Here is a 12,788-nt window from a genome sequence, read left to right on the forward strand (position 1 = left end):
AAGTGCTATTTTCTCTTTTCTTATTTCTTTTCTTCTCCTTTTTTTTCCTTTCTTTTATTTCTTTTGGTATCTAATTTTTTGGTTGTTGTTGTTTATTTATTTTCACAAAAACAGGTATTTCTACTCAGGATGGTATTCACTAGCAACTTAGAATTGCAAGAGAAATTTAATACTCGTAATGAAACACATCAGCCTCCTTTCTTACTGTTGCTGCTGTGCAAACAGTGCTATACTGAGAAGCAAACATCCTGGTGGGATGCTGTTCATATTCTTATGCAGAAAAAAACAACGTAAGAATTCTTCAGTTCGGAAATATTTGAAACAAGCCTTTAGACAGCTTCTGAATTGATTCCCATAGTTTGTGTAAAACTAGTTTGCTTTGTTGGGCTGTTTTGGACATGAATGTTTTGTTGCAGTAGGGGTTTGAGACCTACTGCATACGAGCTTTCTGTAAATGGGCTTAATGTTTCATGTACAGCATTTCTAAACTAGAGCTAGTTTAGAACCTACTAGCTATTTGTTTTCGTCAAACAAGTCACGTGAATAGAAGAAAAAGAGAAAATACTAACTGAGGACTGTTTCCTTTGATACTCAGACCAGAATGAGAGACAAAACTGAAGTTTCTTGCACAGCATGGATTAAGTTCTCTGCAAGCACTGCAAGCCTTCGGCCCGCCTTAATTATACACTGGGCAAGAAGCCTGCAAAATATAACAAGCTAAGATTATTTTTAAAGGTGTACAGTCCATTTTTTCTCTCCTTGTGTAAATTGAACACACAAAATAAACAAAATCAGATGAGAAGGTACTATTGAGAACTGCTGTTAACTTTGTCGGGTAAGTTAGTTTCTCTAGTCAACCTATCAGGTACACTCTCCCTCACTACCTCTTCACATTACAGTGAACTGTAGTGTTGTTTTCTGTCTTTATGTTACTTCAAATAACTCTAGAGAGAGACCTCCTGAAATTTATCACAAGTGTCAGAGAACAATTCTTGAATTTTTCAAGAAAACAACTACACCAGGAAAGAATAAGTGTTAGTAAGACTTGATTTGAATTTGTTGAGGTAGTTTCTATTTCTTTTCAACAGGGCACCAGCCTGAAAATTTTCTGTGATCAGAAGGAATACATTGGAAGAAGTGTCTACTACTGGAAGAAAATCCTGATTAGTTTGGAAACGATAAAAAGAACAAAAATATTCCTGAACCAACTGATCCTCTCTTCAAATGTTTCCATAATGTGGACATTCAGGTGCAGATTGACCAATCTAAGATTGGAGTAAGGTTATATGTCTTTATACAAGCTTATGGTTGTGGTTTAACCTGGAAGATGGCTAAGCATGATGTCATCCTGCACGGAACACCCCTTTGGCCAGTTTAAGTCAGCTGTCCTAATTCTGTTCCCTCCCAGCTGCTTGGATTATTTGCTGAGAATGGCTTGGTTCTGTACAACATGCTTAGCAGGAACTATAAGCATTGGTGTGTTCTCAACATTGCTTTTCTCCTAGAACCAAAACATCGCATCATACCAGACACGCTGAAGAAAACAGTTCCCAGCTGAAAATAAGACACATTTACATTGGGGTTTTTGTTTTATTTATTTATTTATTTATTGTAGTAGTAGTTGGATTTTTTTTTTTTTTTTTTTTTTTTTTTTTGCATTGTGCTAACAGTGAGACTTGGTAGTATTAGAATGCATCTGATAAAGGGGGAAAAATATTTTCTGAGAACTTTTCTTAGATGTGAACCTGTATCTGCTTGGACAACACTGAACTCCCTTAGCACCAACTTTGTTGAAAAAGTATTTTCTTGTCTTAGAGGAAGATGAGTAATACCTGATTACTTCCTGGATGTTGGCATGCACTAGCTGTTCCAAGTATTCACGCATATGTTAGGTATGACTTGTCTTTGGCTTTGGTTGTAGGTCTTTCAGGTTGCAGCCTATGAAGAAGAGGCACGAATAGCATTTGCAGTGCTGGATGCGGTTGAAGGCAAAACTGATGATGCCTTCCTAGCATTTGAAGCTATCAAGAATGTGATTTCATACTGGAATCTTGCCAAGGTTGGTCCCTAACCTGCATTACCCCAAATGCTCTTTCGTTACTTGCATTCCAACTGATTCTTATTAATCCAAATGCTGTTGCTTAGCTTTGCCAAAGAAAGGCAGAGGAGATTGTGAATGGTGATGTTTTGCCAGAAGAACAAGGAGAACACAAAACCTATCTTCTTAAAAGAAAGCACTACCTAACGAAGATCATTGATGAGTTCTCCTCAGATCTGTCAGTAGCTGACAAAGTAAGTAATTCTTGCCCAACATCTTGTTTGGAGAGATGCAGTGGTGTCGCTTACAGTTTCAAATTGAAACCATTTGCAGCCTTTGCTTTAAGGCAAGTGAAAACTTACTTGTTCCCCCAGACAAATAACTTGCCTTACTCCAGTGGGTTGATATATTCTGGGAAACTTCTCTAACAACACGAGAACATGCAATGTTTTGACTCCTGCAAATGGCAATTTTTATGTAAACAAACAGCTTTTTCCCACTATCTTCTCAGTGTGGTTGATAGTTTCCAAGTAGAATTCAGGCTTGTGTGAATTGTCCACTTACATTAATTTTAACAGAGGTTGGGCTTTGCTGGGAAGGAAAAAAAAAAAAAAAAAAAAAAAGCAAGGAACAAAACTTAACGACATTTCTGTCTTTTTGTAATGAAAGCCTTGTGAGCTGTTCTACCAGAGTTCAGAATGTAGCCTCTTGCTCTGAGGAAGGATTGCAATCATGACTTGCATTTCAATTAATTTTCTAGCTGCCAGTGTCTATTGAAACTCTAACAGAAATGCTGAATGCAGTGATCCAGGAGCTTGGAGAATTTGAAGAGAAGGAAGAGGGGGATCTTTCCTCCAGAAAGATCTCTCAAGCTGCAGGTTCAGGAGTAAAACATTCCATTTCCTAAGAAGTTATTGTTCTCACCAACTGACAGCTACAAGGTACATGAGCCATATGATTTCAGGGAAGCGTTACGTTTGAATAACAACTCAAAGTTCAGTGCATTCTTTTTTTTTTTCCAGTTTTCTCCTAAAACTCTCCCTCAGTGGGCAGAAGATGCCCAGTCTTTACTTCAGATGCTCTGTCAGCAAGTGGAGGCTTTAAAGGTAAATAACTTTGTCACTATATTCAATGCAGAACAGTTGATTTTTTTTTTTTATGGTAGGTACTTGGTGATCCAAGCATTGGACAGACATTCTTTCTGGACTAATGCACGACTCATGAAAACATCTGCTCTGAACATCTGCTGAAATTGAGTGCGAGAGTAAAACTTGTTGCCTATAAACTCTGACTGGGGACTCAGAGATGCGGAGGGAGCCTTTCTAAGGACTGTGTGAACAAGAAAGAGTCCTGCTTTCATCAGCTTGGCTATCGTCCTCTTGGTTCTGGGCTTTTTCTAGCTTTGGAGAACAGTCTCAGAGTTCTGTACAGGACGGGCAGATCTTGAATTATTCCAGCAGTTAACTCTCTATTTTTTTCTCAGACCTTAAACATGCTTTTAAACAGCAAGAGAGTAGGGATCATTCCTTAGGTTTTCTTCAAATACCTATGGAATACCTTTACATTCTCTTAATTGAAACACTGTCTTTAACAGAATGAAATTCAAGGAATGAAATGTAATAACTCCAGTGTGAGTGTATCATCTCATTGGTGGTCTGCTAAAAGCTATGGAACAGATGCTATGTCAGATAGTTCTCAGAGAGCACAAAATCTTCATGAAGCTCCCTTAACAGGTAAGTTGTTGCTCTTCCAAACAACTGCAAAGAATTATGTTTCATGCCAGAGCCCAGATCCAGCTATGTGGGAAACACGTGGCTCCCCATTCACTGAATGTACTGCAAGTTTCAAAGCCAAACATAATACTGCACGAGGGAAATTTGGATCTGGCTTTGCTAAAAAGGAAGGTCAGTGGGACTGTAACATCTGTTCGGTGAGAAACGAACCCACTGCCTCCTAGCATGTTGCCTTTCAGAATCCAAGCAAAACTAATACAAAAGCATCTCTTCAACGATTTTCCTTTAAACTTGAAGAAGCGGATGCTCCAAGCATCAGAATTACTTGAGAACTGCTTTTTCTTTAGCTGTTCTGTATGCCAAAACGAAGGAAGTGATGAAAACTCTTGTTCCTGTAAGAATCCTAACTCGCAAAGTCAACCTAGTGTGCTACTATCTGTTGTTCAGGATTATTATATACATAATAAATATATAATATTTATAATATTTATAATATTTATATAATTGTCTGTTAAATTTCAAAGACTGAGAGCAGTATTCCGGTGATCTCAGGAGCATGGAACTAAAAGATGACTTCTTGAGCAGAAGTTGTTTCAGTAACAGCTACCATGGTAATAGGTTGAGATTAGTTAGTAAAAAGCACAGATCTCCCATGAGTGATTTGAAACAAGTCCTCTTCAGTTGCTATTCAACGTCTTCTGTAATTTCAAACACTCAGTTATTCAGTAGTACGCGTTGCTGCAAACAGCTTTTTTTTTTCTCAGTCCTGCCTGAATTTTACTTCTCCGCTTCTGTAGACGACACCTCTTTGGCTCTTCTCCGTAATCCTGTATTGTTTGATGTGAGGATATAACTGACCCTTGTGACAGTATGAAGATGCAGGCTTGTTCCTGATCTGAGCCTTGAATTTCAAAGGCAATAGTATAAGACGTAATTATGCGTGGAGATTGGAGCTTGTTACATTACAGCCTATAATTTCTGCCCCGCCATTCTGTAACTTGGACTATTTTTTTTTCTGTGGGCAAGGAGAAAGTGCGTAGACTCCAAATCTGTTTCTAACTACCTGGGAATTAATTAGCTCAGTAATAAGGGCATTGTGGGGTTAATGTTGCTGTTGTTCTCGAGTAATTCAGTCTTCATGTTTTGCTCAATTTCTGTCCAAAGCTGTGATGATGACTGCGCCATCAGACGATCCACCATCTGATGATGTTATTATTGCTGATGAGCTACCAGCTACCCCAGAGCCTTTCTGGGCCTTCCAGAGGGCTTTCTGTAGGTAGGCCCCAGGTTTACTTCTGTAAGCAGGCCCCCTCTCAGAGATTGGTCTTTGCTTGCTGCTTTGCTGTGCCTACCTGCCTGCTCCCTGTGCTTGCTGCATCTGATACCAGTGGTTGTGGAGCAGGCTCCCCAGGGCTGTGGGCCTGGTCCTGAGCTGCTGCAGCTTAAAGACTGTTTGTGTTTGGGTGGTCCTTCCTGGAGCACGAGGTTGGACTTGATGATCCTTGTGGATGCCGTACAACTTGGGACATTCTGTGATTCTATGATCTTGGTGTTTGCCTGGAAAATACCAGATGATTTTTTTTTTTCCCTCATTTTTTCATGGCATTTAAAGTTGTAGTTTCACTTCTAAATGTGAGAGTGGAGTTGGATAAGGGGAGGGTAAGTTGCTTCTTTATTTTCTATTCTCCCAGGTGGGTCTGTATATTTTCTGCCCAAGTTGTGGTAGCTCTGTAACTGGGAATGTTCCTAATGGTCATAAGAAGAGTCTGCTGCCAGCACAAAATTTGGTCACAGGACTGCCTGCTGGATTAAATTCTCTAGATTGATTATATGCTATTTGAGATGGTGTGTTCTGTTTATTTTTTCCAAGACAATCAGGTTTTGAGGTCACTGAGATGCATTGATTAATCAGTCACTTGCAGTTTGTTTGAGCTCATCCCACACAGAATTGTTAAATAAAACCTTACAATCACTTTGAAATTGTAGCTCTGCGCTACTCTATGCCACTGGTGTGAATGTCTGTGCTACAGATGGCATCCTTCCTCATCCTCAACCTCCCACTGTGCTCCTCATTGGCAAAAGCTGTCTACTTCACACAATGGTTTCTATCTGAGCAGAGATTTGGTCACTTTCCAGTTTCTCTGTGGCACCCCCCTGTGCTGTTAGTTCTTTTTTTTTCTGTATTGGTGTCCTGTCTTGTCTTCAGTTTGCCCCAGGATGCCAGGTCAGTTGAAAAAAATTTTCAAATTATATCCGTCCTGATTTTTTTAATGTATTATCTTTTTTCTTTATGAGGAACACCCTAGAGTCTTCAGAAGAAATCACCATTTCAGGTGTGCGTATTGTTTATCTGCGTAACCAACTAGTCCTCTCAAGGCTCTTGTTGTCTAATGTGTTTGGTTCAGGATCAGTCCATGTTCTTTGTCCTCCCTGCTTTGCTGTTCTCTATGGATTTACCTGAGGTTTTTCTTCAGCCTGCTTTGCTTTCAGTGCTGACAGTCATGAGGAACTCTTAGTTGTATGCTGCTGTGTTCATTTTCCTCAGCACGTTCCTTCTTGATGTATAGCAGGTACTGGTGATAGCAGAGCCCCTGTTCTCTGTGAGTGACTTGTGCCAAGCCAATGTTTATTGAGCTCTGATCTGCAAGATTAAACATAGCTTCAAGCTACCTGTGTGGAATTGTGGTATGCGCTGCTTTGAATTTAGTCCTGCTGGCCAGAGATGGACAAGGCAGGGATGTTGGGATACTGAGGAAAGTGTTGGCGCTTGATATTCTCGCTGGATTTTATTTTTTAAGCAAGCATTGGGAACCACTGAAGTTTAGCAAAGGAGACTTAGTGGTGTGGTCGTATCAGGTGTACCTGATTTCATGATGATATGTGGTCTTTTAGAAGAGTTTAGGCTCTGACCCCTCAAAGCAGTGAATGGAATGAGTTCCGGGTGATACCAAGGCTAATACAATAAGGTTCCGATGAAGCTGTCACAGAAGAGTTACCTATCTTTACCAGCCTGGCTGGTGTGTGATGTATATTACTGAGACGCTCCTTCCTCTGTGTTTGATGAAGTAGATGCTGTTACATAAGGGCATTAAGGCATTGGATCTTAGCTTCAAAGCACAGTGAAGGCAGTTGGAAGGCAGGAAGGTGACAAGTTGGAATCATATTGTGAGCCCAAATTCAGCAAGCCATTACTGCTAAACAGGGGCCTCAGGCGTACGTTTTAAGTTGTTCTGATTCCTATAAGACTTAAACGTCTGTTTATAGGTTTGCAGTGTAGATGCCTAGGAGCCATGTTTTTCCTAGGGAGAACGGTGTGCTTGCGTATCTTGTGTGCTCTTCAGCAAGGACATGGTAAAAACCAGTCCTGGATGTTTGGTGAGGGAGCAGAGTGAGAGAGGTGAGCCCAGTTAGTGATGGGAGTCCTGATCCAACGGGTTTCTGTGCCTCTCTCTAGAGCAAAGACATTTGGAAATTTTCAGATTAGCTTTGGATAAGCCTCTGAGCTTCTGGATGCTTTTCATGACCAGTTCAGACCTCTCAAAAGCTTGAGGTTTGTCCTTTACTAATTTTCAAGGAATTGCATGGAAAAAAAAATGCATATTCCTTATTTTAAAAATAGAAGCAATAATGAATAAGCTAGTAGTGTCACTGTCATGGAGGAACACAAAGTAGTAGCCAAGCAATAGGAGAAATAAGGAAGAATGTCCTTTGGTTTTTTTCTCTAGGATCTCCAAGAACTGTTGATAAATGTGAAAATATGTAATGTGCACATAAAAAAAGATAGTTCCAACAGTTGGAAAAAAATAATGTGAGGTACCCAAGTTTTACCCCTGGTCAAAAAGCTTTGGAACTCTCCCAGAGTAGAGAACAATTTCCCTGATTTTTCATTTTGCTGAGCAGTTGAAAGCATCCAAGAGGACTTGCTAGGATCTGGATGAAGAAAGAGTGTTGAGAGGAAAGGAAACCAAGTTGTTAAGATCTGTGAAGAAGGAAGGAATTAATTATTGTTTGAATTGGTAGATGCATAGAATTATAGAATCACAAGGTTGGAAATGACCTACAAGGTCATCTAGTCCAACCATCCTCCCATCACCATTGTCACCACAAGCACTAAATCTCATCTTGTAGCTCCTCATGCAGATGCCCCTTGAACACTGCCAGGGACGGCGACTCTACCACCTCCTTGGGCAGCCATTCCAGTGCCTGACCACTCTGAGAAAAACCTCAGAGAGGTCTAACCTAAACCTCCTCCAGTACAACTTGTGGCTGTTTCCTTGGGTCCTGTTTGTCACCTGGGAGAAGAGGCCAAACCCCTCCTCATCATCACAACCTCCCTTCAGGAAATTGTAGAGTGCAGTAAGGTCTCCTCTGAGCCGCCTCTTCTCCGGACTAAACAATCCCAGCTCCCTGAGCCACTCCTCATAAGATTTGTGCTTCAGACCCCTCATCAGTTCTGTTGCCCTTCTTTGGACATTGAGGCCTCAGTGCCTTTTTTGTAGTGAAGAGCCCAAAACTGGACACAGTACTTGAGGTGTGGCCAGAGCTGAGTACAGGGGGATGATTCCCTCCCTGCTGCTGCTGGCCACACTATTTCTAATGCAGGCCAGGATGCTGTTAGCCCTCTTGACCACCTGGGCACACTGTTGGCTCCTGTTCAGCCGGACATCAACCAGTACTCCCAGGTCCCTTCCTCTTCACAGTCATCCAGCTGCTCAGCCCCAAGCCTATAGCACTGCATGGGGTTGTTGTGGCCAAAGTGCAGGACCTGGCACTTGGCCTTGTTGAACCTCAGCCCAGCGATCCAGCTTATCTAGATCCCTGTGAAGTGCCTCTCTGCCTTCAGGCAGGTCAGCACCACCTCCCAACTTGGAGTCATCTGCAAACATACTGAGAGTACACTCAATCCCTTCATCTAGGTCATCAGTAAAGATATCAAACAAGATGGGCCCCAGTACCGACCCCTGGGGTTGCCAGCTGGATTTAGCTCCATTAACCACTACCCGTTGGGTGCAGCCCTCTAGCAGTTCCTTAGCCAAAGAAGGTTATACCTGTCCAGGCCATGGGCAGCCAGCTTCCCCAGGAGAATACTGTGGGAGACCATGGAAAAGGCTTTGCTGAAGTCTAGGCAGACTACATCAATAAATAGCCTTTCCCTCATCTACCAGGCTGGTCACCCAGTCATAGAAGGAGATGAGGTTTGACAAGGACGACCTGCCTTTCATGAACCTGTGCTGGTTGGGCCTGATCCCCTGGATGCCACACACATACCATGTGATCTCACCCAAGATGATTTGCTCCATAACTTTCCCGTGACTGGGGACTGGCTTGTAGTTCCCCAGATCCTCCTTACAGCCCTTCTTGTAGATGGGAATCACAAGAAGTACTGGTACCTCTCCAGTTAACCAGGTGCACTGGTAGATAGTGGAGAGTGGCTCAGCAATCACCCTCACCAGCTCCCTCAGCACCCTAGGATGGAGCCCATCCGGTCCCATGGGCTTGTGACAGTCCAGATGGAGGAGGAGCTCTCTGACTGTCTCCACCTGAATCACCAGGGGTGTATTCTGCGTAGCATCCCAGACTTCGGGATCGGGGCACAGAGTGCCCTGATGATAACTGATCTGCCTTTTAAAGGCAGGTGTAAAGAAGGCGTTGAGGACCTCAGACTTCTGCTTATCCTCAGTGGTCACATTCCCCGCTGCATCAAGTAAAGGATGGAAATTCTCCTTGGTCCTTCTCTTACCATTGATATATTTATAAGAGGATTTCTTACTCTCTTACTGTGGTGGCCAGTCTGAGTTCAAGTTGGACTTTTGCCGTCCTAACTTCCTCCCTGCATACCTTAGCAACTTCCTTGCAATCTCCCCAAGTAGCCTGTCCCTTCAACTTTGTCACCTTACTGCCCTTCTTGTCTCCCTAGAGCCCATCTGACAGAAAAACATTATTTGAAGACTCATTTCAACAGGTATTGTACTAAAACATATTAGTAGTGGGCATGAGAAGTTGAATTGAAGAAATCTGTTACCTGTATGTCATTCTTAATGCCCTGACACCTTAATAATGTTATTTGAACAGAGACTAACAAAAACTAACAGTTAGCATACAGCCATGCTTGTTTATCTAAAGATCATGCAAAAATGTGAAATTCTGTCTCCAAGTGTCACTATGTCCATGAAATAAATATAAATATAAATATATATATATATATATATGTTTGGGGGTTTTTTTGCACAAAGACGAGAACTGTGTTGGAAACTTCAAAAAAAAATTCCGTAGAAATAATTTTAAACAGCATTTAGTTTTAAAGCATTGTAGTTCGGTACTAATTTTGTAAGAGCAAGCTTCCAGGGTTGTTATGCACCAGTTGTTCTAATAACAAGTGGTGTTTTTTGTTTTTTTTTCCTGACACTTAAAAGCAGGAACTGGGGACTGAGGAATAGAAGGGATAAATAGTCAGTTAAAACTTCTACTGCTATAATGATAAATAATAATTCTTTAAAAATCTGAAAACTTAGGCTGGTTTAAGTGTCTAGAGAGGTAAAACGTATTTCACTCAAGAATGATGAAGCGTTTTTTAAAAAGCTTAGGAGATGAATGCATTTTTAAAAAGCAGAAATGTGAAAGACGAAAAGTAGTGCATCTCTGGTGATGAATCTTGGGATTGTTATTGTAAGCAAGGAAGAAAGGGTGAAAGAGCTTTTGAGATATTTACAAGTTGAAATAGGACTTTTGGATCAGTTTTGAAAAGGTAGCATGTTCTGAGCTGGGTAATGTGCTGCTAGAAGGTGCAGTAAGAGAACATTTCATTAGGAAACTTCAGTAGTGGGCATTTGAGTAAAGATGCCATGAAATTGAGACCTGAAAGGGAAAAAAAGATCGAAGGCTTGATTCTTGAGATTAAAGAATCTCAAGTAGGTGTGTATTTTTTTCTTTATCCTTGTTATCCTGTGACTTACTGGATTTTAGAAATCAAGCAAATACAACAGTGAGAGAAAGCTACAGGAAAGAAATTTACACTAATTGGTCTTTAATCGAGGGGCAAAGAACTTGTGAATAAATTCTAATAAGTACCATCTGTAACAAAATTTACCTTAAGAACAATGTCACTCCATTAACGTTCTGTGGAGAGTCTAAGAGTGAAAGAGCAGTATAACCTTTTGTAAACATAGTCACCTCTTTGCATTTGTCTGTGTAGTAAAGGTGAGCTGGACACTTGCTCAGCACTATCATTTGCACATTTCAAAACAGTGTTTTGGTTTTTTTTAAATAACATCTGATAACCTGAAGGTCTTTTGGTGCAGAAGTGTGTTGTTTTTATTCTCTGTATAGTTCTTTTGATGCATGTGTTACTATAATGGATCAAAAGAGAGCACAGAGCCTTCTGAATACCAGTACTAAGCTGCTTGTCAATGGCATGGAAGAGAACTTGTAGACATTACAGATTACTTTTTCCTCCTCCTCACCTTTACTTCAAAGTGTGCAGCATTGCCAGACAGCATTCAGGTGATAGTTTGTGAGCTTTCCAAGTACAAAAAGTTTGAGTAGGTTTCCAAGTAGGACCAGCAGTCCTACCAGGAGAAGCTTACATAGGAAGTAGGGAAATAAAAAACTCAGAACTTGTCAAAAACAACTTTTGCATTTCACTCTAAGTGTTAGTTTCAAATTTATCCACTCTGCTGGCTACCTATGCTTTTATTAATTTACACTTAGTATTTTGAGGGGGTTTCTTTTTGGCTAGTTTGGCTGTTCGAATTTTTTTTTTTTAATTTCTAGCTTATTGCCTCAGAAAAAAAAGCAATGAGGAAACTTAGGGCTGTAGCAAGAACTTTTCTGAAAGCTGTCTCTAGAGAAAATACAAACTACATGTCAATTACAGTATATGTACTGATACAGAAGTCTTCTAATCTGGAGTCCATGAAAGGCTTTGCCCCTTTTGAGTAAACACGGAAGTACCTGAGCATTTCAGAGAAGAACCTTCAGACCTCTAAGCAGTGTGCACTGAGCTCTAAATGCAGAGGTCAGTAGCTGGACCTGCTTACCAGCACTGCTGAAGGAAATCACTGTAAATGTGCGGTAAAAAAATCACACCTGGCAGGGAGGATACCTTTTTATTAATCACCAAAAAAGCAAATGATGCAAATTCCCAGGAAGCTTTGCAATAATGTTGAATCACTTTCTGGTCCCACTTTTTGAGAAAATCTGCAGAATTACTTTGTTTGGAAAGACCTTAAGAGTTCATCTAGTGAGGCCCCTCTGCTCAAGCTGAGTCAGTTAGAGCAGGTGTCTCATTTGAAAGGAAGAAGTAACTTTATTTTGCCATCCATCAGCTCTCCTGAGGTTTTGTATTGTATTTTGGAGAGATCAAATTGAGAAGCACTGTTGCATCACAGCACTAAATACATCACGGTGATGTTTTCAGTAATGATGTTTCTATGTTTATAGTTAAGGGCATTTGCATTTTATGTTGGGGAAATGTTCATCAAGTGGTGGTTTCACAGCAGCTGTCAACAGAACACCACCACACCATTCTGTTACTGCCCCTCAAAGGAAGACGGGGGAGAGAAAATGTGGTTGGAAAATATATGAACGAAATGCTCATAGGTTGAGATAAGGACAATTTAAAGGAAAAGGAGGAAAAAGAAAAACACCAAACAAAGGCCATACAAGGAGAGAAAACAATTATCCTCTGCTCATCATAGAATGGCCTGGGTTGGAAGGGACCTCAGAGTCCACCTGGTTCCAGCTCCACTGCTGCCAGCAGGGTTGCCAGCCACTAGATCAGCTTGCCCAGGGTGCCATCCAGCCTGGCCTTGGAGACCCCCAGGGATGGCAAATCCACAGCTTCTCTCAGTAGTAAGCAGTGTTTGGCCACCCCTTGGAAAGCAAGGCCTCAGTACATGTTGTGGCCCTTCCCCAGCTCCTCATGCTGTGTGTGGCATCGTATGGTATGCGATATCCCTTCAATCAGTTTAGATCAGTGCCCTGCTGATGTCCTTCCCCCTCCTCTTGCCCACGCCCAG

At 41.3% G+C, this 12,788-nt stretch overlaps 1 pseudogene; it reads left to right on the forward strand.

The window, feature by feature from the left end:
- The window catches only part of LOC149911688 (protein MANBAL-like), a 95,860-nt pseudogene that overhangs the window by 74,956 nt on the left and 8,116 nt on the right, over nucleotides 1–12,788 (forward strand).

The sequence above is a fragment of the Phasianus colchicus genome, unplaced genomic scaffold, assembly GCF_987193195.1.
Source record: "Phasianus colchicus unplaced genomic scaffold, bPhaCol1.hap1.1 HAP1_SCAFFOLD_59, whole genome shotgun sequence".
Taxonomy (NCBI): domain Eukaryota; kingdom Metazoa; phylum Chordata; class Aves; order Galliformes; family Phasianidae; genus Phasianus; species Phasianus colchicus.